At 41.3% G+C, this 27,384-nt stretch overlaps 1 protein-coding gene across 2 annotated transcripts in view; it reads left to right on the forward strand.

Moving 5' to 3' along the window:
• LDB3 (LIM domain binding 3) overlaps positions 1–27,384 on the forward strand; it is a 201,852-nt gene that overhangs the window by 29,153 nt on the left and 145,315 nt on the right. The gene's annotated exons all lie outside the window — the stretch shown is intronic.

The raw sequence follows: 27,384 nt of genomic DNA on the forward strand, positions 1-27,384 counted from the left end.
GTATTTTTGTTATGTTATAAATGTGTTATAAATGTGCTTATGTATTATATGTCTATATTTATACACAGAAGTATCAGCAGATGTAGAATTTGGGGCTTAGTTTTATATACTGCCCTTTTTCTCCATCCCTTTGAAATGCTGTTATCTCCTAATTATAGATACACAGGATTAGGCTAGGTTCAGGTGATTAACCAGCTGCAGGAGGTCCAAGAGTGGTCAGTGCAGGAGGTCATAGTCAATCAAACAGTGACAGGTGAATGACCATTTGTGTGGCCTAGTCAAAGGGAACATTGTCCCTTCTTTTCTCCATCTATAAATAAACCAGAGGCTAGTGGGTATTCTTGAAACATGCTTGCGGTGTTATCTATCTGTCAAGTTATCACAGACACAATCTGGTAATCTCATGTTAAAGAGCAACCTGACAGTTATGGAGTGAGGTTACATCAAGTGTCTATGGTCTCTAGGGTGACATCAATATACATCAGAAAAGTGTCATCTCTATTTATTACTTTGTTTGTGAAACAAATGTCTGCTGTAGATGAGATATTCCAAATTGTGCATTAATCCTTCACATTGTAACGTAAACAATAAAACATTATTAGTATTGGCTGAATCATATAGTATTCCTTTTGTAATAACATGATAGATACCTTACGTTGAGAAGGCTTGCACTTGATCATTTACAAATAATGCAAGAACTGGTAGTAGGAGTGCCCTCTGGAAATGTGGCATCCTCTTCTCTTAGAGAGTGGCCGCCTAACCCCCTGCGTCATCCCTTAAAAGGCAGGAGGTGGGTTTCATTTGCTACTTTTAAACTGGGAGCCTAGTGCTTTGCAGTATCATCACCTATGTATTAGTGCCACTCTCCCAGCCCATCACTGACATGAGGGATCAGCAGTCAGAAGCATCATAGGTATTAGTTGCCAATAGCAACCCTTTAGTGTCAGCAGCCGGTGAGCATACGTGGGCATAAAAAGCACTAGTGCGCCTAATAAATGCGTGTCAGTAGGGAACATGATGCCATATTTAGCTTGTGTCTTTTTTAAGCTTTTACTAGTCTTTATTTTTTTTTTGCACATATCCATTCTGGACAATACACTAGTACATAATATACATTATAGTCTGTGGCACTGCCCAAAATATTAAACTATAATAGTGAGCACATTTCAGTTAAGTGATGTGGCCAACAGCTGCCATAACAGATCCCGGTAACAAAATTTTGACTGAGTTTGGTTTAAGCTGTAATTTTGAGAGTTAAACCTGTATGGTATGCGTAGTGGGAAGCATCTGACTTTTTTTAAACACACACTGGTGTTCAGCAATCTATTTTAGGTTTGCAAGCCGTTTCCATATCCCTGTTGGAATGCATGCCGAGGTCAGGACATTTTAAACCAAATACATGTCCTGCTCAGATTCTATTTGGATACAGTACATCCAGTAATACAGATGGACTTGCCTACAAGTCCCGTTGTCCACTTGGTGTTTTATCTCCGCTGTCAAAAAGATATGACTGAATGCAAATTATAGCTTAGTACGTTAGTACTGGAAAAACCTGACAACATTTGATATAGTGTTACATTCATACACATAAATCAAAATAGTTGTTTGGCACACGAGTGCACTGCTGGCTGTTATTACAGTAGCTATTAACTTTTAGACACAGACTAATACAATAAGAAGGTTTTTAGGAGATTATAGAGAAAATAATTTTAAAAACAATTCTTTACATAACCTGTATGTGTAAGAAATACTTTATTTAAACAATGTTGCTTAGTAAAACCACGCAAGCATTTTACAATGGAGCATGAAAGCCTAATATAATAGAATTCACTATCTTTGATGTCTGTGTGGAAAGTTTGATTTGTTGCAATTTTCCAGTCACATCTTTTTAATAACAAATTTACAGAAGCTGGGGCTGTTCTTTAGTTGTTTGTGGATAATACTAGCCGGTATGCATGACGATCACCGCAAAGGTCCACTCTCTCGGTAAGAGAGGCCCTTTGCGGTGGAGGGATTTCCAGGTCTATGACCCAGAAGCCCCTCCAGCATCCTTCTGTGCAGAAGGACGTGCATGCCGTGGACGGTGCTGGGAGGGATCTGATTGGATCCCTCTATCAGCACTCTGCGGAAAGAAGCCCATAGGCTTCTATGGGTAACGCCATCAGGAAGATGGCATTACCGACCGAAACCAAGCCCCGGAGTGCATAGCATAGCTGGCATTTTCCCGGTGACTCACGCATGCGCATAAAACATGTCCCCGGGAAAAAGGCACAGGCGCCAATTTCTCAGAGACCCACATTCTGCATTGAAGCCAGAATCTACTGTGCTGACAGAGAGGAGGGGGCCCAAACGAAGGCTGCACATGGGAGACCTCCTCTCTTAAATCGCCCCTGCAATTAGGTAACTGAGGCGGTAGTCTCTAGAACCTGCCAGATTTCCGCAGCCTGACTTTCACACATGCGATACTGCGCTTGTGCGCCTTGTTCACATGTCTTTCTTCCCTAATGAATGGACACACCTCTGAGACTCCCATAGATATACCAGCCCTGTAGAGCCCAGAGAGTACTGCAAATACACTACAGTAAATCACCACTGAGGGGAATGGTGCTACTAGCCGCCAGTGGTTTTACCACTCTGATGCCCAGCGCACTACAATACCTTAATGCTCAAGGCTACATCTGTGTTGCTATTTATACACCTGTTACTGTATATCCCTGTGTCTTATGCTACTTGTTGTTCTACCTTGTTCAATAAATCTAAGACCTAGTTATGCTTTACCAAGTGTTGACTCGCCACCACCAGCACCAAACAACTGTGCAACAATTTTAACACCTTATACACTCTGGCCCATTGTATTGATTGTTATCTAATGGGAGTATTTACAGAACCTTATTCCGCTGCACATCTTCACTATCACTACTCTGCTAATAGGCTATGAGACCAGCAGCCTCAAGCTAATGTTCTGGTCCCCATACACTAACACTACCAACAAAATTTAGGAGTCCAGGACTGGGCCAGGGATGGGGCGTTGCTGCTGGCTACTTGTGTTATTGCCAAAAAAACTAATTGCTGAGGAATACCTCCCATCTGCCATACTCCCATTTTCCCCCAGATGGGGAAAAATATCATGGACAGTCGCCTCAAAACAGGTCTGTCCAGCTGACATTTGGAGAGTTGGGCGCTATGGTATATAATTTTAATACTTTATATAATACTTTGTTACAGTATTATACAGTATAGTATTATATTGTGTACAAATTGGGTAGCATTTACTACTAACACTGCCAATCCAGATCTCTGCACTGCATTTCTTGTACTCTGGGTGCATATAATACTGGTTACTCCTGGTGTGGGGATGTACTTATTATTCCAGCTGTTGGGATGCTGGCACTCAGAATGCCGGTGCTGGAATCCCGACACCTATCAGAATCCTGGCGCCAGTATCCCGACAGTAAGTATTGGGGTTAGATGGAGGGTTAGGCCAGATCCATAACTAGACTTTATGGTGCCCTGGGCCACACACACACACACACACACACACTATGGCCCTGATTCAGAGCCGGACGCTCTGACCAGAGCGCTCGCTCTGAATCAGGGCCCACCTCCATAAATATGGAGCGTCCTCCTGGACGCTCGTATAGCTGTGGGTCACCACCCACAGCCTATACGAGCGTGCAGGATGATGGTCACGATGGTCTTGACCATCGCGACCATCGCCAGTGCGAGCAGAAGCCTGCAGTTGAGTTTCTCAACCGCAAGGCCAGGAGTGATTTTGGCTCTATCAGAGCCAAAATCACTCCCACTGACATCACTAGTGATGCCAGTGGGGCCGGCTTCTGACGGTAGGCGTTCCCTTGGGAAGTCCTTCGCTCGTCGTGTCTCGCGCATGCGCACGACGGAGCTCCCTCCATCGTGCGCATGCGCAGTGCACACCATAGACCCACTTGCGAGCGGACAGCCGCTCGCGAGTGGGTCTGAATCAGGCCCTATATTCCACATAGGTACATAAGACACATGCTCAAAAAAGGGGTGTGGCCTCATGGGGAAGGGCCACAAATTTGTCCCATATGATGAATAAGGAGTACCGATCCCGTTGTACCACTGTTTTCCAGGTATCACTGCCAAATACAGTGTGAGTCCAATGGCTGATCACCGACTGAAGGTATAGAAAGAGTGCTACTTGTAGTGTATATGCAGCTAATATTAGCAGTGGGGAAATGTGTGTATGTACCCTGCAGTGACAGCTGAACTCACCGACAAGGGTACTTGAGGTGTGCTGGTAACACCTGGGTTGGGAATCAGTGTCTGTGTTCAGGGATGCCATCAGAAATTGTGGGGCCGGTAGCTCCATGTGTAAGGTGTCTGACTCATGTGAGAGGTAATAGGTTCAAATCCCAAGTATGACAGTATTTTGAAATGTCTGTGTGAAAAGAGGATGTGATTGAAGGTTCTTGGAGAGGTGGCCAGATGGAGGGGAGGGACTCAGCCAAGTAGGAGATAGGGGTACTCCTGGGGTGGCCAGCAGATACTGGGGATAAAAGAAGAGGAAGCTACAAAGAGAATGATTATAAACAGTAAATTGACATGCCAGAACAGTGCCCCCTGCCCTCTGGTGCCCTGTGCCATGGCTCATGTCATACCACCCTAGTTAAGGACCTGGGTTAGTGTTAGGGGTTAGGCTTTGGCACTAGGGGAGGGTTATGGTTAGTCACTGGGGGAGGGTAAGGTTTAGGCTGCTGGGAGGGAGGATAGGGTTAGAGATAGGGGAAGGAAAGTATACTTACCTCCTTCTGTCGAGATTGGGACCCTGTCAAGGGTACCGGCATCGGAATTCTAACTACTGGGATCACGAGCGCCAGCACCCTGTACCCAACCCCTGGTGCACATATAATTGCTGTTGCAGAGTCGGACACATCTTGAATAGGATTCGACTGAACATACATACAGGACTCACTATAAATACATTTTTCTTAGCGTTTTTTTATGTAAAACGCATCCAAATCAGGCCCACAATGAACTGTATTTTATTTGTTGCAGTTGATTATTTGAAAGGGCATCATTTAGATCACTCCTTCAAACATTTATACATGCAAAATTGGGATAAAGTCAGCTCTGCGTGCTTCCACTCAAATACTGCCCAATCCAAACTGTGCCCAAATTCGCCCGCAAAACAACCACTTTTGGTTGATACTCCGCCCCTTTCAAGGTCTTCAAATACAGACTATCCTTCCAAAATTGGGACAGTTGGGAGGTAAGATTTAAGCTGGGTACACACGTAAAGATTTTCTGTCCAACAACCCAACTAGTTGATTGGTTGGAATGACTAGTTGATTGGTTGGAATGAAATCTGGTAAGGTATGAAAGCAAATGACAATCAGCAATTTGCTCCCAAACGCCGGAAAATGGACAAAAACTGTTGTTTGAGCAAATTGTTTAGATCAAACATTTAACAAACTTGTCTGACGACCATTTTCATCTGTTTTCTGGCATTTAGGAGCAAGTTACTGATCATCAGTTACTCCCATATGTTACCAGATTTTCAGTCCAACCAATCAACTAGTTGGATGGTTGTAAAGAAAATCTTTACATGTGTACCCAGCTTTAGAGTTAGCAGCACAACAAGTAAAAGGTTCAATTATTTTTTTTACTAAAATAATGTGAAAACTGATGTTTTCACACCCTATTCACATTATTTTAGTTTCTCTGAAATGTATAAAAGGGCTTTTGGAGCAGCTTTCTTGAAAAACTACTACAAGACCTTTAATTCGCATTTGTTTAGTAAGCAGATTTCATTTCCAATACTTGTATGGGAAATTGATCTGCTTGAAATGTAATAAGGGTGAATTGTGAAAAAATACCTGGTGGGAGCCCGGCTATAACAATACTAACTGGAGATGGTGTTAAGCAGGGTTCCCCGACTCCTGCTCTCCTCTGATAAGCAGAGCAGAGTTGAAAGCCTACCCCTAGTGATCAACTTTTTAAAAAAAAATCAGTGAGCAGTCTGAAGTGATGATTCGCAGGGACAGTACACATTACAACCAAAAGTGGATTGTAGTAATTAGGGGACAAAGGACCTCATTCAGAGTCGGTCATAAGCGCCGCTCGGTCGAACGCCTAACGACCGCAAAACTAAAAAAGGAAGCGATCGCATGGCCGGTCGGTCGTAACCAAAGGGACGCCAATATGTGAACAATGCACCTCCTCTAGCTAACGAGTGATAGCAGCTAGCGATCGAGTCAGTCGTTGTCAGTCATTGTCAGTCGCTGCATGTTAATTTTCTTTTGATGGTTGCGGCCGCTTGTGTTGTGTGCAAATTACTCCAAAAATTACCAAAAAAACGCATAGAATAAGCCATCCCCCTGAAATATATTTATTCTTATTATTCGCTAATGCAGACGCAGCTAAATTAATTACATGCCAATTAGCAGTGTTATTAGCTACAACAAACGATTATTAGCTGCTTGCATTGTGTGGCTCAAAATAGAAACATCACTCCGAACATCAGTAACATTCGATAGTATCGATTGTACTCTGGGGCTTGAGAGAGCACGTACCCAACCTTAAGCTGTACGATTAGCCAGGCCTCGAACCTGCTCACAGAGTGACGTTTTACTACTTACGGCCTTCTATGTCGGTCGTAGCAGGTAATTTATGTACGCCCTGAAAGCGGTAAGGAATGCCTGCGTTTTCAGACCACCACCCCTGTCACCACTCACAAACGGCCTTTCATGTCAATCAACTCTCGGAAGCCACTTCCTGCTCGTAAGCCTTACGATCTACAGCATTTTGGATCACAAGGTCTCGTACGCACATGCGCACAACTAACCGTACGCATGCGTGGTTTGGAAACATTGGATGCGTACGACCGAGTGGCCGCTTACGACCGACTCTGAATGAGGTCCAAAGTCCCAAATGTAATAGAGGGCAAGCTTAACAAAGTGGTAAATTTGCAGCAATTTAGCACTAAGGTTTAAAGTGCAATTTATTACAAGTTATTACTAAGTTGGTCTTGCATTGTAAAATATTTTGAGTTTTAAATTTTGTTGCTAAATTGACGAAATCTCGGCACTTTACATATGGACCAAAGCCTGTGCAGCTTTATTCTTACAATGCAGTATACAGTTGAGCTGGGGTTTTGCTAAGGTACAAAATTATGTATTTCAGATGGACTTACTCCTACATGAGTCCCTAAGTATGAGAATGTGTATGGCTCCGGAACAGAGAATGCATGTAGGACACATGGAAATTATAGATCTATACTACTTATATATCAGAGTAAATTTTGTTGATAAGAATTTTGACTAAAAGTAATCGTCAACAACATTTTTTTTAGGACTAAATTGTAACGATAACAATAATATAAACATTTTAATAATGAAAATTACAAAGGAATTTGTGTTCAATTTAAATAAGTGACTAAGGGCCGTATTCAATTAGGTCCGAAAAGCTAATTTCTGCGGAAAAGTATCGCCGGTGAAAACTTATCCCCGTATTCAATTCCAAAGACTTTAGTTAGTTTGAAAAAGCGGGTGAAAAAGTACAAAGTTGGGGGACAAACTTAAAAACTAGCAAAATAGACTCCAGGGGAGGGGCCCAAGTATGCCCCAGATGTTTTTAATATTGCAGGTGCTTGCTGCAGGTGGATTTTTTTAGGTTTTTTAAAACTTCACTTTAGCAACTTTAAAATATACTAGCACCCATTTTCGTGTACCCCAAATTTGCTGGGACTACTTGTTTTCTGCAAAAAAAAATGCTAAATGCTATTCTTCACCACTTGTGCAAAGACGCTAATTAGCAGCTATTGAGAGCATTTAAGTACCCCAAATACCTTCAACAGGCCTATTCGGGGGTATCTATAGTGAGCCCCAATCTCAATGCATCTATTAGGGGGTGTCAGGCTGATTTCCCCAAATTTCCCCACTTTTCACCAGTTCCGAATTCGCCGGGCCCAATTTTCGCTGATTTCTAGTTGAATACGGGGATAAGCAGGGACGAGCGCAATACTTTTTCGCATGGAAAACCAGCGATGTTGGCGAAAAGTTCGGTATGCGAAAAGCATGGGACTTTTTGGACCTAATTGAATATGCCCCTAAAACTAAATTTTAGATGCTTGTCAAAATTAACACTGATACTACATACACTACATTCTATTTTTGAAGTAGAGTTATGTGTTCTAGAGATTTGCAGAAAATAAATATGAACTGTGTGAAGGAAATATGATTGTGTATTGCTCTGTTCTAACAAACTTAAGGCATAATTTGTATATGATACATGGGAGGAGTACTACAGTAAATCAGTATGTAACACAATCTCACTAGATTACTAAACACATACTGTACTTAAAGGGATGCTGACTTCAAGTTCTCAAGTTCTCAAGGGAATTTTAGATAAAAGTTCTTTCAGTAAAATCCATTACAGTATCATTAAACCGTTTGCAAAAATTAGGACTAAAACATTGACTAAAATTAGACTAAAATGAAAACTGAGGTCCACTGACTAAATCAAAGAAAATAAAGAGGACTAAAATGTGACTTTAAACCCACTACAATTTTAAATAAGCGACTAAGTCTAAAAGTAAATTAATCCTTGTCAAAATTAACAGTTATATATTTATTTTTATTAATAAAGAATAATGATATTAGCAAAAGTATGGATTATTCTGCTTATAGTTTTAATACCATTGCATTTTATATTACAGTATTTAAGTAATCACAGGACACCAGAGCTATGAGTTACAATCCAGAAGACTTTTAAGAATGCAGAATAATGTATACACTGCTTTATGCTGTTCGCAATGGAAATCTGAATTTACTTAAGAAGTGGCAGTTAAAATGAATTTAAACAGTCATACACTATACAGCTAACATAGAAAATAAAATATTTGGGGGTGCTAGTGTATGAATAATGAGTTGGAATGTCTGATATAGGTTAGCAACACCTAATATTATTATTAATATTAGTACCAGCATATGGACATAATATAATTTTTATAGCAGGAGGAATTTGCTGTTTTTTGCAACAAAATGGTAATCACATAAAGGCCAAGACAGAGCTCTGGAATTCTCTGCAGTTCTATAACTCCCATAGCTGCCATGTAGCCAGTAGCTGTCATAAGATCATAGCTAATAAAGTACTATAGAAGGTAGACAACCACATGTTTCATTCTCAACACAGTGTGCTACTTTATTATTAATGACTCAATTTGTAGATGGTGAGGGACATCATCCAGTTATTCATAGTATATTGATGGGTATTCAAGACCTCATACCTCAGGGAGACAGTATGAAGACATGGGAAAATACTCCACGCTGCCAAGCATTACTCAGTGTACAAATATAGCTGGGAGAGAAATGATACTTTCTGCTATTGGCAGGAATATGTTACTTGTTCCATTACTGTATGTGTGAGTGAAAGGGGCTATATCTCTGGGGGTCACTATATAATAATTGTTAAGACTGTAGGCAATTTTAAGTGAAATTCAGAAAAAATTGAGTTGGTTGAAAACATCAACTTCTACATCAATACCGTAGAACCCCTTACATACAAGGTTGATGGATATAGAGGGTAGAGAAAGCCCTGCTTGGATAGGGTAATGCTGAGCAGCTAGAGGACAGGATAGTACCCAGAGAAGTAGTGTATGGTGGCACTAAAATAGGCTATATTGAAAGAACACTTGAAATATTAAGGTTACTGCATAGTCTTCTCTGGTCAGGTGAGGCATCTATGATGAATTACATTGTTACATCCAGCCCATTTCAATAGGAAATGGGCTAGATGTGGGGAAGCTCCCTACATATGTGGAGACTTTGGGATTTCCCAAAAAATCAGGATTCACACCTTCGCGGGGTTTCCAGGAGAGAAGCCAAGTATGGGTAAATCAGACAGGCATATACAGGCAAGAGAAGCTGCAGTACTTTACTCTGAATAGGAGGTCCACCACAAATGGGGTTTACATTGCCAGTATAATAAAATATCCATCTGTCTTGCTGCATAGGGACAATAGATCTCTTACTTAGCTCTCAGCATTTGAAAGCAATACTTAATTTTTGTAATAAAATGCACTTTTTAATGAGTTTCTGGTGGAATAAATGATCAAAGTCTACCCTTTGTATTTGTGAGAGTTTAGTGCTGCATGAGATCAAAAGATCCTCTTATGGTGCACCTCTGATTACATATAACACCAAAGATCTGCAAAGCCCCCTGACCCACCATTGTTATCGGATGTGTAGGATGCACTTAGCACAGAGGGGGTAATGTTTGGCCTTATATTCATTGTTGAACTCTGCTCTTACTTGCATAATGTTCTCTACTAGTTCTTTGATCTTACTATCACTATAAGTATCGGATGATTTTACCACTCATGCTCACATAGGTACAGAGCACTGATTGCTGACATGGAGGTGCAAGTGTTGGTAGCTTATTAACCATGAAGCTGTTGGCTGCTACTTCTCCATGTTAATGATGAATTGGAAGTGTGGTGATGGGCTATTGTTTACAGCCCAGTACTACACCAAACTAAAGTGATGCTCTACTACCACTCTAAACAATATAAAAAGCCTGGGGCAAGGCTGCACTTTAGGAGAACATATAGTGGTGCCCAGATCCCTGGCGTTAGCCTGGTTGTACCCACTACTACTAACATTCCAGAACTACAGAGCTACAATGTAATTATTAAACCTATCCTTCTAGTATACATCACTTTCCCTAAGATAAAACTGGGTACACGCCTATACAAACATTGGGCAGATCACCTGAAATCAAGTGATCGACATAACGATTGTATAGGTGTGTATGCAGAAGCATTTTAACTGATAATCTACTTAAAACACTCCTGCAACTGTCGGATTGTGAGGGCACATCATATTTGCTGCTAATATTTTAGATGCCGACCTTCCCATCTCGCAGAGGAACATACACACTGAGCTATTTCTAGCTCAGTATGTACTGAGTCAAAGGGGGTCAAGCTGGGTACAAACTACTTTGCTGATCGGGAACATTTACCCAGCTTGAGTCACTTTGATTGCTTCAGGTATCTACCCCTTTCCATATTTGGGATTTAGCCAAGTGGTATATAACATTCTATTTTCTGTTTCTTTTTGTGTGCTTTCATGCAGTTTTATCCATGTAGCTACTTTATTGGGGATTTTTGGCCCTATTCAGACCCACTCGTTAAGAAGCGTTTGCACTCAGACTGCCGATGTTTGCTTTGTGCGCATATGTATGCATCGCAGTGCGCATGCGCAAACCAGTCCGAGGGAACGGGAAGCGAATGGGAAGTGTATGCTCGCGCAGAGCCATAACTAGACTTTTTGATGCTCCGTGCCAGAAAGAGCATTGGCGTCCCCGTATATTTCAAATAGGGACATGCCCTCAAAATAGGGCATGGTCTCACTGGGTAGGACCAGGCAAGAAATAGGGGAGTCCAGAAGATGCTGGGGACAAAATAAAAGAAACCTGCAATTTAGAATGATAATAAATAGAAAACTGACAGGCCTAAACAGCACCCCCTGTCCAGCGGTGCCCTGTGCCATGGCACAGGTCGCACCACCCTAGTTACGGCCCTGGCTCGCTGCACATAGACTGCCCAGCTGAGTGAGTGACAGGAGAAGCTGTTTGTGGGTGGTGACAGGGGTTGGTCTATGAAAATGGGGGAGTGGAGGTGCGAACACAGGCGTGCCTGAGTGTCTCAACGCTGTTTCAGAGGCATGCATAATTAAGATGCGGCATCATAGTACACGTCACCTGGCTGAATTTTACACTGAAGTGCTTGCAGTGCTTGTTGTAGAGTATGGCCAATCACAAGCGCTGTGTTCGCTTCCGATGGTTGCATACACATCCTGTAGATGACGTGCGCAAGTGGACATCTTAAGAAAGGCTGGTGGGCGTCTGCATACACTGAGTGATCGCACACCAATACATAGTGGGCGTGCTTATTATGCCTTGCCATGCGATCGCCTCCCTTGCTGTCACATAGCCGAATTTGCATACGCATGTAACGGGCGTACGCATCTAGCGAGCGGTCCGAATCAACTCCTTTGTTCTATGGAGTTTTCCTCCTCTACTTATCTCTCCATTGTTTCCCCCATTTATTTCCTTTGCCATGATTCGGGGTCCAACATTTATGATGAAGTGGAAATGGAGAATGACTTGTAGAGGCTTGAAGCTGATGGACTTGATCCTTGAAGACACCCATTATACTAAGAAACATGAACCATCCTTTTAACACTGACCTGAACATCTGTTTGGCACCAGATGACTGAAAACAAGATGACTAAAAACAGGGATAAATGTGTTATGGTCCTGCTAACTGCCAGGTCCAATTTACAGTAAATGTTCTGATGTTTATCATGATCCATCTTGCCTAATACTATAGTTAATATTTATGATCCCGGCACTCTGGTGTCTGCTTTATTCTGCTTGCATCAACACAAATTGTGCATTGCACAAGATTTTAATACTGTTATGGTTATTGCAATGGAGTCTATTCCCCTAAACTATATTTCCTAAGATGTTTCCAAAATTAGATCTCCCTCGGCATCTACTCCATCCTCAGATCAATGCTTTTAACTTTTACTCAACACCCCATGACACTTACAGCTTACTGACACCCCATGACACTTACAGCTTACTGACACCCCATGCCACTTACAGCTTATGGACACCCCATGACACTTACAGCTTACTGACACCCCATGACACTTATAGCTTACTGACACCCCATGCCACTTATAGTTTACTGACACCCCATGACACTTACAGTATTTAATTATGCTCCACTTGTGCACTGATTTGGGGCACTCTTATTTAAATCTAACAATGACAATAAATGGTTAAAACTTAACTTTCAATGATATTACCCTAAAAGAACATTGGAGGTATACATAAAAAAAATTAGAATTGCGTTGTGAATTAATTATGTGATTTTTTTTATACAATGTGAATAGTGGCAAAAATATGTTATATTGATGTTTTAACCATCTATTCTCATTGGTAGATTTACATAAGAGTGCCCCATAAGAGTGCTCCAAAAATGTTTTTTTTTCTCTTGCCTCTTGCAAATTGTGTTTCGCCTTCTCTGATGCCTGATCTGTTACATACATACAGTAAAAAATGAAATGTCACATTTGTTTATGTTTTCTTGCACACAGTTCATGGTTACCTCCTCTAAAATGGATGCATGAGACTAGATACGCAGGTCCCACTATTCCCAAATAGGGTACTGAAGTACTGACATATAGGATTCTCGTACTAACACGTGCCTTATGAGTTTAGGGAATATTGTGACTACAGTTTTGATACCCTGTTAAATATTACTGGAAATTTATTCAGATCTGTTCCCTGTCATATTGTATTAGTATTTATTTTATGCTCTGTCATGGCAACAAAAATTAACAAAATTAACAATTGCACAATACTAAAACAAACTGATAAATGTTATTCTGAAAAAGTGGTTGTTAACTAATTTTACAAGTATTGCTAGTCTTAATATAGCACTGTATTCTAAGCATATCTGGTTTTAATAAGCCATCTTAATTATTCATTTTGAAAAAATAATTATTATTCAATTAAATTCCAGGTGATAACACTAAAAACATAAAACATATTTTTAAGTAACATATGAGTATACAAAACCAATTTATTTTTTATTTTACAAAACATGTTCTCATTCCATTATTTTTTTTTTACTATAGATGTGTTGATGAAGTTGTAATTTTGGTATTTTTTGTTATATTATTAAGTGTTATTATTCAAACCATACCCAATGTTGGTAATTCTTATTTGTCATTGTTTATGAATAGTGCCACCATATTGCAAAGCAGTTTCCAGAGAATATTGAATATTCACTTCAGTCCCTGCCCAATTGGAGCTTGCAGTCTAACTTCCCTAACACATGCATACACTATGGTCCATTTTTGTCAGCATCATATTAAACTAATTTTTGTAATTGTTAGGTATAATTGTGTTTGTAATTAATGAGCTTTTTAAATTGTTTTGTACTGTACTTTCCATGTGTGCTTTTTGTATGGTAAAACTTAATAGACTGAGCAATAAAGTTGAATGAGAGTGAGACCTTCAATGCTTAACTTCATGCGTTCGCTATACTGGTCATATGATTTCCTAAAGTCAATAGATAATTGTTTCTCCATGAGCTATGAAAAGTATTTCCTCATAATAAAAGGCACATTGATGATTTTAGCAATGGATTCTCAAGACAGGAAGCGAAGACTTGGGGATTATATGAAGAAACCATAATATATGCTAGTCTGGGTTTTACTGCTTGCGTCAAATACTGTCGCACAAATATCTATGTCCTGTGACTGCAGACTGCTCTGTGTGTGATCGGTCAGCAGAGTTCACAGCAACAATGAATTGATAGTGTAGCAAACACATCCGGGATTTTATTGGTTCATTGTACTTGCATTGCTAAATCATGCTGTATAAGAAATCTCTTATATTTTTGAAACATTGCATATTCCCCAAAAAATGCACAGGTATTCTCTACATAATCTATAGGAAGATGCATAAGTTTTACTAACTTAGAGCTAAAAGGAGTTTTCAGATTGTTTGGAAAAACATGCTAAAATTAGTATGAAGTATTTCGGGGATGTAGTTATGAAGGTCTCAATCCTGACACTGTAATCCCGGCAAGGGATTTAACATAGGCATTGAAATACCAAATGCCTATGTTAATCCCGACGATGGAACGCCGGGAGGACGCCGTACCGATCGTCCTCTGCCGCGGGTGAGTATACACTTAGCTGGAGATGGGGAGGTAAGGTTTAGGGACCCCCAGGGGGGACTTAGGGTTAGGCACCCCCTGGGGAATGGTAGGGTTAGGCTAGGGGAAGAGGGGTTAGGTTTAGGCACTAACGGGGGGAGGTTATGGTTAGGCACCCCTAAGGGAGGGTTAGGGGGGGGGAGAGGGGTAGGGAAAGTATACATATCTATGCTGTTGGGATTTTCACCCATCGGGCTGCCGGTGTCGTGATTTCAACCGCCGGGCTGACGTCCGGCGGTCATTCATACTGATTCCTTTATTTCATAAATTAACTTAGGCCTTTAAATGAAATATGGGAAGTTTCTGAATTGAGCTGCTTCATTAAGTATTACATACCTGTTGGAATTATTCATTTGCTATGCATTCAGTATGTCTCAGATCAAGAGGTCCAACATTCACAATGAGGAGAGCAAAAGGTCAACACTGATGATGCTGGCATGGTTGAAATGTTGATTTCATGAATATTGACATAGTATTAGGTTTAGAGTTAACGTTATCATTAGGGTTAGGGTTATACTTGCCTAATTTTCAGCTATCTTGTCCGGGAGAAGCCCAGAGAAGAGATACTGCTGACTGGAGGTGGGAGCGGTTCTCGGCACTTCGCATCATTAGGCCCCTCCCCCTCAATGGGAATGCAGCGATTTGTGGTACGGCTAATATGAAGTGATTTGCATAGAAACATGTCTCCCCATTTAACTGCAATTTGCAGCACTATCCTCAACATAGTGCCCACTTTGTTAGGAGATGGCAGGATGCGGTAGGTCCGGCTACTCTTCCGGAGGTGCTGGGGACTTCCCGCAAGTTCAGGTGTCTCCCACAACTGACAGGAGAGTAGGCAAGTATGGTTAGGGTTATGGTTATTGTTAAGGTAGGTTGACACTGACATAATATCAACCTGTTCATTATGTCGACCCTCCTATTTTAGACAAACCCTAACCCTAATTGCAGCCTAATCCTAATTAAATGTGTCGACATTCATAATACCAACATATTGTTGACATTATCAACATGTTGACACTTTGACCAAAATACGTCGACATCCTGAACATGTTGATATTATAGTGTTAACATTTTGAATGTCGACTTTTTGAATGTCTACATTCTGACCACATCCCCACATTATACCAAATACATTTGTAAACATATGATATCATTAAATATTAGCAAATAGGAGCCCGCAACGATCAACCTGGCCGCTCGCTAAAGCTGTGGGTGGTCAGTCACAGCCTAGCAAATGGCCAGGAGGCCGGCTCTGAACCTAGAGGCGGTCGCCCTCATTCAGAGCGAGCGCTCGCATTTTGCGAGCGGCTCTGAATGAGATCCTATATATTTTGTCAGTGGTGGCAGTAAATGCTAAAGTTACAGTACACAGTTTGTACACAATATAGTACTTTAGTGAAGTGTTCTATACAAAAGACAGTACAGTACTGTATATCATTGTCTGGAAAGTGTTATTAATAAATACTAAGTCACATTTACAATGCAAAATACTGACGCAATTGCAACATTACTAAAGTAGTATAAAACTTCACTTAATACAAACATCCATTATTTTAATGGGAATTTCCTTTCATGCCACAGAACAATTGAATACATCTAATAAATAATGAGAATAGTCATATTAATAACAGTATTAGTATCAGCGGGAGGGGTCAAGTTGAGAATAGACAACCAGGTATGTTTGCTGATTTGTCATAAATAATCATCATCAACATCAGCATCAGTGCATATCGCGCAGCGAGGGCCTCTCACCCGCAAGTGAGGAGCCTTCTGACAGTCGCATATGCGTATTTCTTCTTATGGTCTGTATGGGACACTCGTGTGAATTCCTCCTTATTATTATCCTTTATTTATATGGCGCCACAAGTGTTCCGCAGCGCCTTACATAGTACATAAACTAATAAGTGAACAAGAAACAAGTAACTTACAGTACAATACAGTACAGGGCAAGGACATGATTTATATACATTGCTGCAATAGCGATTAAAGCACTCACAATAAGCAGCCGGGAGTTGGCGGTCCCGTGTTAGGTGCCCTTATGGGGAGTAAGGAATAGAAGAAAATGTAAAGAGAAGCACATGAGGGAAGAGGTCCCTGCTCGTGAGCTAATGCTTGCACACCCTCAAGTCCATTCCCTGGTCTGCCTCTAAGTGAAAGGAGGCATATGGAATGGATGTGTAAGAAATAGCTTATGAAATTTACGTGTAGACAAAGTGATCTATTATTATAATAAATGACCTAATTTTCTATGTTTTATCCACAGTATAATAAGTCATAGTAACTCTTTCAGTATCCGTTTTACTTACAGATGTCGACTCATATGTGTGGCCATGATATTTACAAAGTGTGTAGAAGTATAAAGTGATTGTTTCATTAAAGTCTTTACAAAGTTATGGAGCTGTCATGCTGGTCTTATTAACTACTGAATAAGAGGTTGTATTACAGGACCCATTTGGTAGCAGCAGATGACTTAATAGAAATCGAGTTTTGTTGCTTGCCCCCTTTGGTAATAGAAGGTTAAGATTAAATTCTTCATCATGGTAGAGCTATAGTTAGATATAAATATGTTTGAGAGGTAGAGAACACGGCTATAATAAGATATCATACCAATGTGCTTTGGGAGACCCTCAAAGGTTCATTATCACGCATGACCTTTGGAGAATGTGTAACATGATCGGCCCTAGGGAAACTAGCAGTTAGCTGGACTATCATTTTCTGGATGGAAGTCAGAAACGATAGTCATGACTTTTTTATATTTAAAGGCTGATAAGAGAGTAGTAATCTGTCCTACAACTGGGACATTAGCTGAACAATTTGTCTGCACGTGACAGTAAAAAAGAACATACATATACTGTAAGTGGGAAGGATTAGTGCAGTACTTGCTTGTGACATGAATATTCCCGATAGGGAATGAGTACACTAAATAGTTAGCAGGATTCTTAACATGCAGATGTTAAATAGAACTGTGCATGTTCCCACTTTACCGAGAACCTGATTACTGTGCAATGTGACATTTATGTAAAGTGGTTTCCATAGACCCCAATAACCCTGTTATTCCCAGAACATTCCTGCTTTTCTATGACAAAACAATCATGGATGCCAACATCTTAAAATAACCTATGCAGACACTTTGATTTAACCAAGTGCACTAAGCATGTCACATACTGTCTAGTTGGATCTAGATACTCTTCAACACCCATCATGGTATGTTCATTATACATGATTATATTGTATTTGCTAATATTGTAAATGCTCATCTTTAATACATTAATACGGGTTGGGTATGAAATACCGGCGGCAGATGATCTACAGTATCTGTCTGTCTCATATCTATCTAAAGGGCCAAGTGTTTTTTTCTGCTGTCAGATTCTATGTTTCTATATTTCTATGTACCTTTCCCAAACCACAAACACTGTAGCCCATGGAAGGGACAGTTCCTGAAAAGCAGGACTGTCCTGTCAAAATTGGGATGGTTGGGGGTTATGTATACATACATAGTCATACACATACATATATACAGTCACACAAATGCACACATGTATACAGTCAAATGCACATACAGTATACACATAGTCACACACATTCACACATATATAGTCAAGCACCTACACAGATACATACATACATACAGATAGACAATCAGGCAGTATAATGGCCCCCCTCCCTGAGGCCCTGCAGCATGGCAGAGAGAATGGGAGGATCTGCTGTAGACTCAGAATGATGAGGACTGTCCAGTAGCCGGCTTATAATGATAAGCTGGCTACTGGACAGTCCTCATCACTCTGAGTCTGCAGCAGATCCTCCCATTCTCTCTGCCATGCTGCAGGCACTGACTGTACAGTGCCATGTAGCAATGCCCCCTGCTCAGACTCCACCTCCCTTTTCTCTTTTTCAACTTGCATTGCAGTCATGCTCTGCACTGCAAATGTAATTAAAGGATGGGGGTTCCTGAGAGAGGAGAGCCCAGAGCATGTGCCCCCCCTGTGCCTTCCTCTTAATCTAGTTCTGATACCAGAGTAAACAAAAACAATCAGGAGATGAATAATAACAACTAGGGATAGCAATCAAATGGTTCACCATTGCAGGTCTTCATCGATGGTGCCATTGCCACTTTACATGTGGCTAGAAACCATTTATGGAAAATCACTGATGGTTGAATTATCGATGGACATCACTACTGTATTTTAGGAGAATGCTGCAGGACAATCAGGGAATGGAATGGGATGGGCCCAAGCAGTGCATTGGGACACTGGTCTAAGCACAGTGCACCAAAAAAAAGAAAACATCATCAACACATCTCTGGTTAATGGCGATGTTTACATGTTTAATGACAAGCACACCTTTAAAAAACATATGGCTCAATTCAGACCCGGTCGCTCGTAGCTGGCTGGTTTTGTGTATTCTGCACATGCATATTCATTGCATTGCGTGGTTGGACCAGTGCAATCGGGAAGCGTTCGCTCGCTGTGCATAGACAGCCCAGCACAATGAGTGACAGGAGAAGGCGTTTATGGAAGGCGAAGGGGCATGCCACTAGAAACAGGGGAGTGGAGGTACGTACGCAGGCGTGCCTGAGCGTCTCAACGCCATTGCAGAGGCATGCATAATTAACAGGCAGCATCACAGTACACGACACCTGGTTGTATTTCACACTGAAGTGTTCGCAGTGCTTGTGGTAGGGTATGGTTTGCCTCAAGCGCTGCAATCGCATCCGATAGTACCCAATGTACCGATGGTTACATACACTTCCTGGAGATGACGTGCGTAAGTGGGCGTCTTAAGACAGGCTGGTGGGCGTCTACATACACAAAGCGATCTCACGCCAAGACATAGTGGGCGTGCTTATGCCTTGCCGTGCGATCACCTGCCATGTCGTAACTTTGCGAATTTGCATGTGCTGGGTGCAAGTGTACACATCTAGAAGAGAGAGAAAAGAATGGGGGAAAGTAAGAGGAAGATAGGAGGAGAGACAGAGAGGGAGCAACAGCGGTAAGAAAGAAGAATGAAAGATAGGGAAGGGTTGGTGGGAGAGAAGGAGAGAGAGTGAGACAGAGAGGTGGGTTGGAGAGACATAGCGGGGAACAATGAGAGAGAGATGGTAAAGGTGGGGGAGATAAAGACATAAAGAACTGACATAACAACTCCAGCTACGCACACGGATAATTTTTTTTACGTATGTTGCTTGCTCGCAACCCAGCAAATGAAGGATCCAAAATCAAGGTGTTCTATTTAAATTAAGTAGATGTTGCACACGGTGATGTATGGTTCTGTATTTCACAATATTTCAGTGCTAGGAAACGGTTCTGCATGTCATATGTTGGTCAGCCACAACTATCAACATGCAGTTGCTGAAGTTCACTGGGGGACTGGGAGTGAAATTTTAGCAACAATGTTAGACATTAGGAATAATCTAATCTATTGCTAAATTATCACTACAATTTTCCTATATGTTTAGCTGGTTCCTAGGAAAGTCTTCCTTGTTTAACTTTATGATCATGGAAGTTCTGTTAATTTTTTCTATATATTAAGACCCCTCCTAAAATAATCAATGCAAAATCTTATTTTGGGGTATTCATCAACAAATGCACGCCGCCTCTCATGCCAACTGATTACTTCCTCCCACACCCGCCCGTGCTGATCCTCACCTTTGGAACTCTCTCCCTCTCCCCATCAGACTCTCCACCTCTCTACAATCCTTCAAACTGGCTTTCAAGACCCACTACTTCGTCAAGGCCTTATCCTAACTTGCTGCTACATGCTCCCTCCTCCCTGTTTCCCCCATCTGTGTCACACCTGTTTGCACGTGAATGCACATCAAACCGGGATTTTTATCACGGGGAGGGGAAAAGTGCTGCTTACCTGCGCCGGAAGAGCCGGTCGGCGCCACAGGGGAAAAGTGGTCTGAGCCAACGCAATATGTCTGTGAACGACGTCGTTTAACCCGGATTCTACCCGTGTTCAAAATACAGAGTCCGACCCGGGATCTTGGTGGAAGAGGGGTATTAAAAACTATAAGGCTCTTAAGTACTGGCAACACTAGTAAACAGAGTTGTGCAATTGTTATCAGTACAAAGTAGTGTTTATTATACAAACTATTGTTAAAAGTTGATCTCATTCAAAAGACAAAACATTTTTGTTTATGAGTGTCATTATATACATAACAGAAAACTATAATGTTTTGACTAATTCAAGCCATTAACCAAAAGCCACAAATTGAAACAATGTAGAACAGGAAATTTGTGTTTTGTTTTTCTAAAACTATGATGACAGCTCTTCGAGTGCACAAAGCAACCATTCTATTTTTTTTCTGGATAGTAGCATGTATTATTTAAATTGTACGTGAGAAGGTTTAGCAACTACAAAAGAAAAGAAAATTCTAAAGCAACTATTGCTGTTTACAGAATGCTCAAAATTGCCTGTTAGGCTAGTATTTGCAGCAGTCAATTTCCGTTCTCAAGTAGGAGGAAGAGGGAATACATGTTCCAAGCACTTAAATAATGAGTGGACTGTGTAGCTCCAGACTCCATTAATGACAATGATTCCTGGAATACTTACATTTATGGGCCTGCATCTTAGCAATGAAATGGGGCACTGTAAGACGTGCAATGTGCACGTCTGGGGCATTCCAAGGATGCTTTGGGCGGCACTAGAGCAGTAGTTCTAGCTGCAGGGTGCCATTCCAGGTACCCTGCTAGTCAGATGCAGGTGCCATGGGTAAGCGGTGGTGCCGCAACAGGGCTCTGCGCTCTGTGTGGTGACACCACTCTGACACCTCTAGTTTTGGTCATTTGTGTGTGTACAGTATGTGTCACTCCTTTAAAATGAAGCTTACCTTAGGAGTACTCTCTTAGAAGTCCCTGCTGAAGAAAAGCTTGAATCACCCATGGGTCGATTCTGAACCAGTTGATGCAAAATTTCAAATATTTGCAAAAGTTTTCACATTTTGATCAATTAAAAAAAAAAACTAGAAAGCCAAATAGGTGTGATCATGTCTGAATTGGATCAATATGAGTGAGCTTAATTCAATGCATTTTTCACTTTTTTTTGGCAAACCTCAAATGTGAATTACGATTTTAAAGCACACAATAATGCTTGCAGTTTGCATTAAAAAAATGAAAATGTTTTTCATATAAAGGGATAATACTAATTGTAACATAGCCCAACACCGCAAACCTCAAATATATACAATTAAGAGGAAACCTTGAACGCAAACAACCTGGAAAATGAATGGCTGACTTCTATCATAGTTGCAAAGTTCAAACTGCAATTTCTAACTAGGGTCTATATAGAGGCGGACAAAGAGAGGAGGTGGTCCATACGTAGTCTCCATGCAGGCCATCCCCTCTTTTGCTGGTGCACTCTCCAAGTAGTCTCTGGCTCCTTGCACTGTACCAGAGTCTACTGTGCTTGTGTAGATCTTCAGGAACGTGGCACCTATGCCATTTTCCCGGTGATTACTCAACTGAGCATGGGCAAATCTTTGGGAAGATGAAACTCCGTGCCTTTTTTCCCAGTTATGTTTGTGGCACTGATGGACAGGTAAGTATTGTGTATAGGTGCAGCGTGTGTGGTTTAGGATCCCCTTCACTCAGGGGCTCGTATGCTTTGCACACCCTGCACTCATTGTATACACACCCATGGGTCTATAGATGACTGCACCACAAACATATATGTGGCTTCTAAACCAGTGAAATTCGATCAAATATTGAACCAGTTTGGAATTTTTTTTATCACCTCTACCTAACTGAAATAATAATAATGAAACAACAACAGTTTGTATACTATTCTACTGTGTATTGAGGGAAGGTAAACACATTCAGACATCAATAAAGCTACTTCCTATATGTCACAGTGCTGTGGAGGAAGGTATCCGGATGGTAGGTCTGCAATAAAAGGTCAACAGTCAATGGGTCGACAACAGGTCAACAGTCAATAGGTCGACAGGGTCATTAGATTGACAGGTACTTTAAGTTGACAGGTAATTGGTAGACAGTAACTTAAGTCGACAGAGTTAAAAGGTCAACAAGAGTTAAAAGATCAACAAGGTTAAAAGGTCGACATTCAAATGGTCGCCACAAAAAGGGCGACATGTGGTTTTTCATTATTTTTATGGTTAGGTTTAGGGTTAGGGTTAGGCTTAATCTTAGGGTTGGGTTAGGGTTAGGCTAATATAACCAAAAAATACTGTATTTTTTGTGTTGACCGTTTTAATGTCGACATTTTAACCCTGTCAACCTTTTAACCCTGTCAACCTAAGTCACTGTCGACCAAGTAATTACCTGTCAGCCTAATGACCCTGTCGACCAAATGAACCTGTCAACCTATTGATAGTCGACCTATTGATTGTCGACCTTTTTATTGTAGACCGATCCACACCCATGGAGGAAGTGGGTTTTTGATGTGTGTTCGTTTAAAAATGTTGAAAAGATATATTTTTAAATCATCACTTCTCCATGTTTGCAGACATGGAAGTTCATGTCACAAAATGTTTGTCAGGCTTCGGCAGTTAAAAAAATGACATGGGATATCTTGCAAGTTATCTAAAGGGTAAATGTTGTAACAGTGATGAGTAGCATTACCGGGATGTAGTCTGGAAGCCGACGGTCTAAATGCTGACCACCGGCTCTCTAATCCCGGCGTGGTACTAATGACAGGCATCGAAAATTCCCCGGAAGACGTATGGGGGGGAGGGTTAGGTTTAGGGCTCCCGGGCGCTTAGGGTTAGGCACCCCTGGGAGGGTTAGGTTTAGGCTAGGAGAAGGGGGGGTTAGGGTTAGGCACCCCCGGGGGGGTTAGGGTTAGGCACCCCCCCCGGGGGACTTAGGTCTAGGTAGCGGGGAAGGGGGGGTTAGGTTTAGGCACTTAGAGAGGGGATTAGGGTTAGGCACTTGGGGGGAGGTTAGGGTTAGGCACCCCTAAGGGAGGGTTAGGGTTAGGGGGTAGAATTAGGTTAGCAATACTTACCTTAGGGACGATCAGGATCTTCACCCTTGCCGGGCTGCCGCTGTCGGGATATGCAGCCGGCAGCAATACCTACTACACCCGTATTACCTGTCTGCTGAGGACACTCCACAAACCACCCTCAGTCTATGAGTTAAAGGCTATGATATAAAATGTTCTACATCATACCCTCCAACATCTCTCAGTTGAAAACCGGTACAGGGGCGTGGCCACAGTTAAAAGGCGCGTGGTCATATATAAAGGGGGCATGTCCACGGGTACTGAAGACTGGTGGCAGCTGGCCCTGGTTGGTCATTATGTCAGCGTCAGTGCCTACTGCCAAGAACTACGGAGGATGGAGCCACCTGTCACTCAGCAGCGCTGCGGGAGTCTGTGCCCCCGCCAGCGCTGCTATAGAATTCAGGAGATTGTACTCATCCGATACAATCGGTACAGCCCCTGTTTTGCCGGTACAGACCATTAAAAAACGGTACTGTACCGGCCAAATCGGTATAGTTGGAGGGTCAGCTACATGCATGGCATTTTCAGCTATAGGAGATATGTTTTCTATTGTAAGCCAATCTACCTTATAGATAAACCATAAAACTCCATGAGAGGAAAGAAAAAAAAGTGGATCTCTGTGATCATTATTCACTTATATAAAAGTGTCTTAACTTTATGATCCAAAATGACCCCCATGCCAAAACAACAACAAAAACAATCTAGCAGTTGTGAAATATACACACATACAACTAAACATGCCTTGCTAGGTGCTGCATGTTCTTAGTCATTTATGGATGCAGCCTGCCAGATTAAACAAAAGTTTCAGTATGTCAGTGCTTTAGTTTGCTAATTAATTTATTTAGAAATTAAGATCAAGAGAGGTCTAAAGCGTGTATATAAGTTAGCATGCCTGGGCGGTAATGAAAGTGAAAAGGCATGTCCTTTGCATTATGCAGTAATGGTCTTTGAGATCTGTGAGAAACAGGAGATATAAATACCCCATTGTCTTGGGAACATTAAGCAGCCAATCAAACGTGTTTGTGCGCTGGCTACATTTGAGATACTCATCATCTCTCTCTTTCTCTCTAGGCTGCATGGCCGTCTTTTGTTTGTTCACTAATTGCAATTTAAGGTGGCTCATAAGGGAATGAATTATTTACCAGCAAACTGCAAATGTGCAGTAGCTGATAGCAACCAATCACAAATTACCTTTCCCTGAACTAGGGCATGTTACATGATCAAAGCAATGTCGAAGTAGTTCCCAGGTGACCATGTCATACCTTTCTACATGGATTCTATAAGTAGACGGTCTGTTTAGCCTTCACAGTGATGTGTGTTTTATTACCTGGCATAATTATGTAAGAAATTACAGTGTTTAAAATATTTAAGCAGACAGTTATTAACAAAACATATGATGAAACAGTCGTCATTTTCATCTGCCATTGAAACATATTACTTTACTACATTTATTTTTTAGGATCGTATACTGTAGTTAGATATCAGAGAACCCATTTAAAAAAATTTCAAACATCTTATGCTGGGCATCCACTATACAATTATCTGTCAGATATCTGTCCAATCTGGCTGGTTGGACTGAAAAACTTGTAATGTATGGGAACAAATGACATTCGATCATATGGTCTTAAATTTAAACACTGGAAAACGGACAAAAAAACAATTGTTCAAATTGGATAAATTTGTGTGTTTTAACCAATTTGTCTGAACAACTGGCAGTTGTGCGGAGCGGTGATGAACGGGTCATACCTCCCAATGTACCTACAGTCTGGACAAAGGTGCTGAAGGGATTGACCCTTCTAAAAGTTGCAGCGTAAAAACTAAACACATTGTTGTTGTTTACTGGTAGATTTGTTTATATATTACCTATAATGGATTGCATCTACTAAATTCACCAATGTACTAAAAAAAGAACATTTTGGCGCAACCTACATACGGTTTATTAAAATTGTTGGTTGGTAAAATTAAAAATGTATTAGGAGATAATTTGCGAGGGGGGCCTAGAGATTTTGACTGCCTAGGGGCCTCCACAGGGTGTAATCCGGCACTGGAGAATCTGGCAACTTCCGGTAGCTGGGCTAGAGAGGCTACCGCAGAGGAAATACTGGAGAGAGGAATTAGTAATGACTACATATTTGACCTGAAGACTGACAGACATTTTCTTGTAGCATATATATTCTCAAGGGTAAATAAAATGTATGTGCCCGGGGGAGGTGTGCTAAAAGAAAATGCTAATTTCTTATTCTTACCACCAAGTAAACCTGGGTGCACACCTATAAATCCTTGGCCCAATCACCCGGTATAGCGTGATAGGTTTGGCTATTGTATAGGTGTGTATGCAGTACTGATGCATTAGCGTTAGTCAATAAACGGCCTATAACGCTCCTCCAACGGTCTGGATCAGGAGGTCACATCTTATAGCTTGTTTAATATTTGTTGGGTCGACCTCCCGATCCCATAGAAGCCCGTAGATACTGAGCTATGTCTGCACAGTGAGTACGGGGCTCGCAGGCAGCTGACAGAGGGTCAAGCTGGGGACACAGCATCTAGCTGATAGTGAGCGTTTACCCAATAAGCAGAGTGATGGAATAGGGGTGTACCCAGCTTTAGAGAGAGATTTATGTGAAAGAGGGACTGAGAGATAGACACATGGGAGCTAAGGAAGAGAAAGGTGAGAGATAAAATGTAATGGAATATGAATGGGCTACACAAGTAAATATTTAATAAATAAAGAGTGGGGTAGAGGGGAAACAGGAGTGCAGTGGTGAGAGCGAGCAAAAGGGGGAAAGAAAGAGAAAGGGTCTGAAAGACAAGCAGGGGATATAGGGCCTGATTCAGAGATGTATGCTATTCCGATGTTCATGCAGTTGAGCGATTATCGATGGCCTGTGCATGCTTCCCAGCCGCAATGCGGATGTGTGTTGCGATTGAATTGCGATTACGGTTGCAGTGAGGATTCAATCACAAGTGATGACAGTAAATTAGCTATTTGTGGGAGGTAACGGGGAGTGACGGCTAAAATGGAGGTGTGTTCCGGCTGTTTTCAGGGCATGTTTCCAGCAGTGTCTGCGATCCTTTTCGCAGAGAACATCGCTCCAGCGTCTCAGGTACGGCGGCAATGCTGCACGACCATATACTCAATGTAAGAGTCGATGTTTGCCTGACCTGCGTCCGATGCTGCGTGTGTGTACGAAGTTGCGGACAGCTATGAAGGCTCCGTTGGGTGTCTCAATATAAGTTTCTGTGCCTTTTTGAATTAGCATATTCGCACATCCACAGCTACAGCAACAATAGCGTACAACTCTGATCAGAAAAGCATTTTGTTGTCCTGCATTTTAACTGGTACAAAATTATTCATGGGCAAAATCAGCTGTTTTATTTGAGAAACATCTAGATTTTTATTATTGATACCACCCTCATGGCTCAAAAGCTTTTCTAATGCAATTATAAGTATTATAAATTAATATATAGAAAAATACCGACAATTAAAGCAGTCATGGCCAGAATAAAAGGGAACTGGATGTCTTACATTTATTATATTATACTATTTTCCTATTTATCACACTGAACATGGTGTTTCAGGACAATTTAACTTCTCTCCCCCATCCCTTCAGCATTTATGTTTTATTTCTAATACTAAAATATGT

The sequence above is a fragment of the Taudactylus pleione genome, unplaced genomic scaffold, assembly GCF_031769625.1.
Source record: "Taudactylus pleione unplaced genomic scaffold, aTauple2 ptg001314l, whole genome shotgun sequence".
NCBI lineage: Eukaryota > Metazoa > Chordata > Amphibia > Anura > Myobatrachidae > Taudactylus > Taudactylus pleione.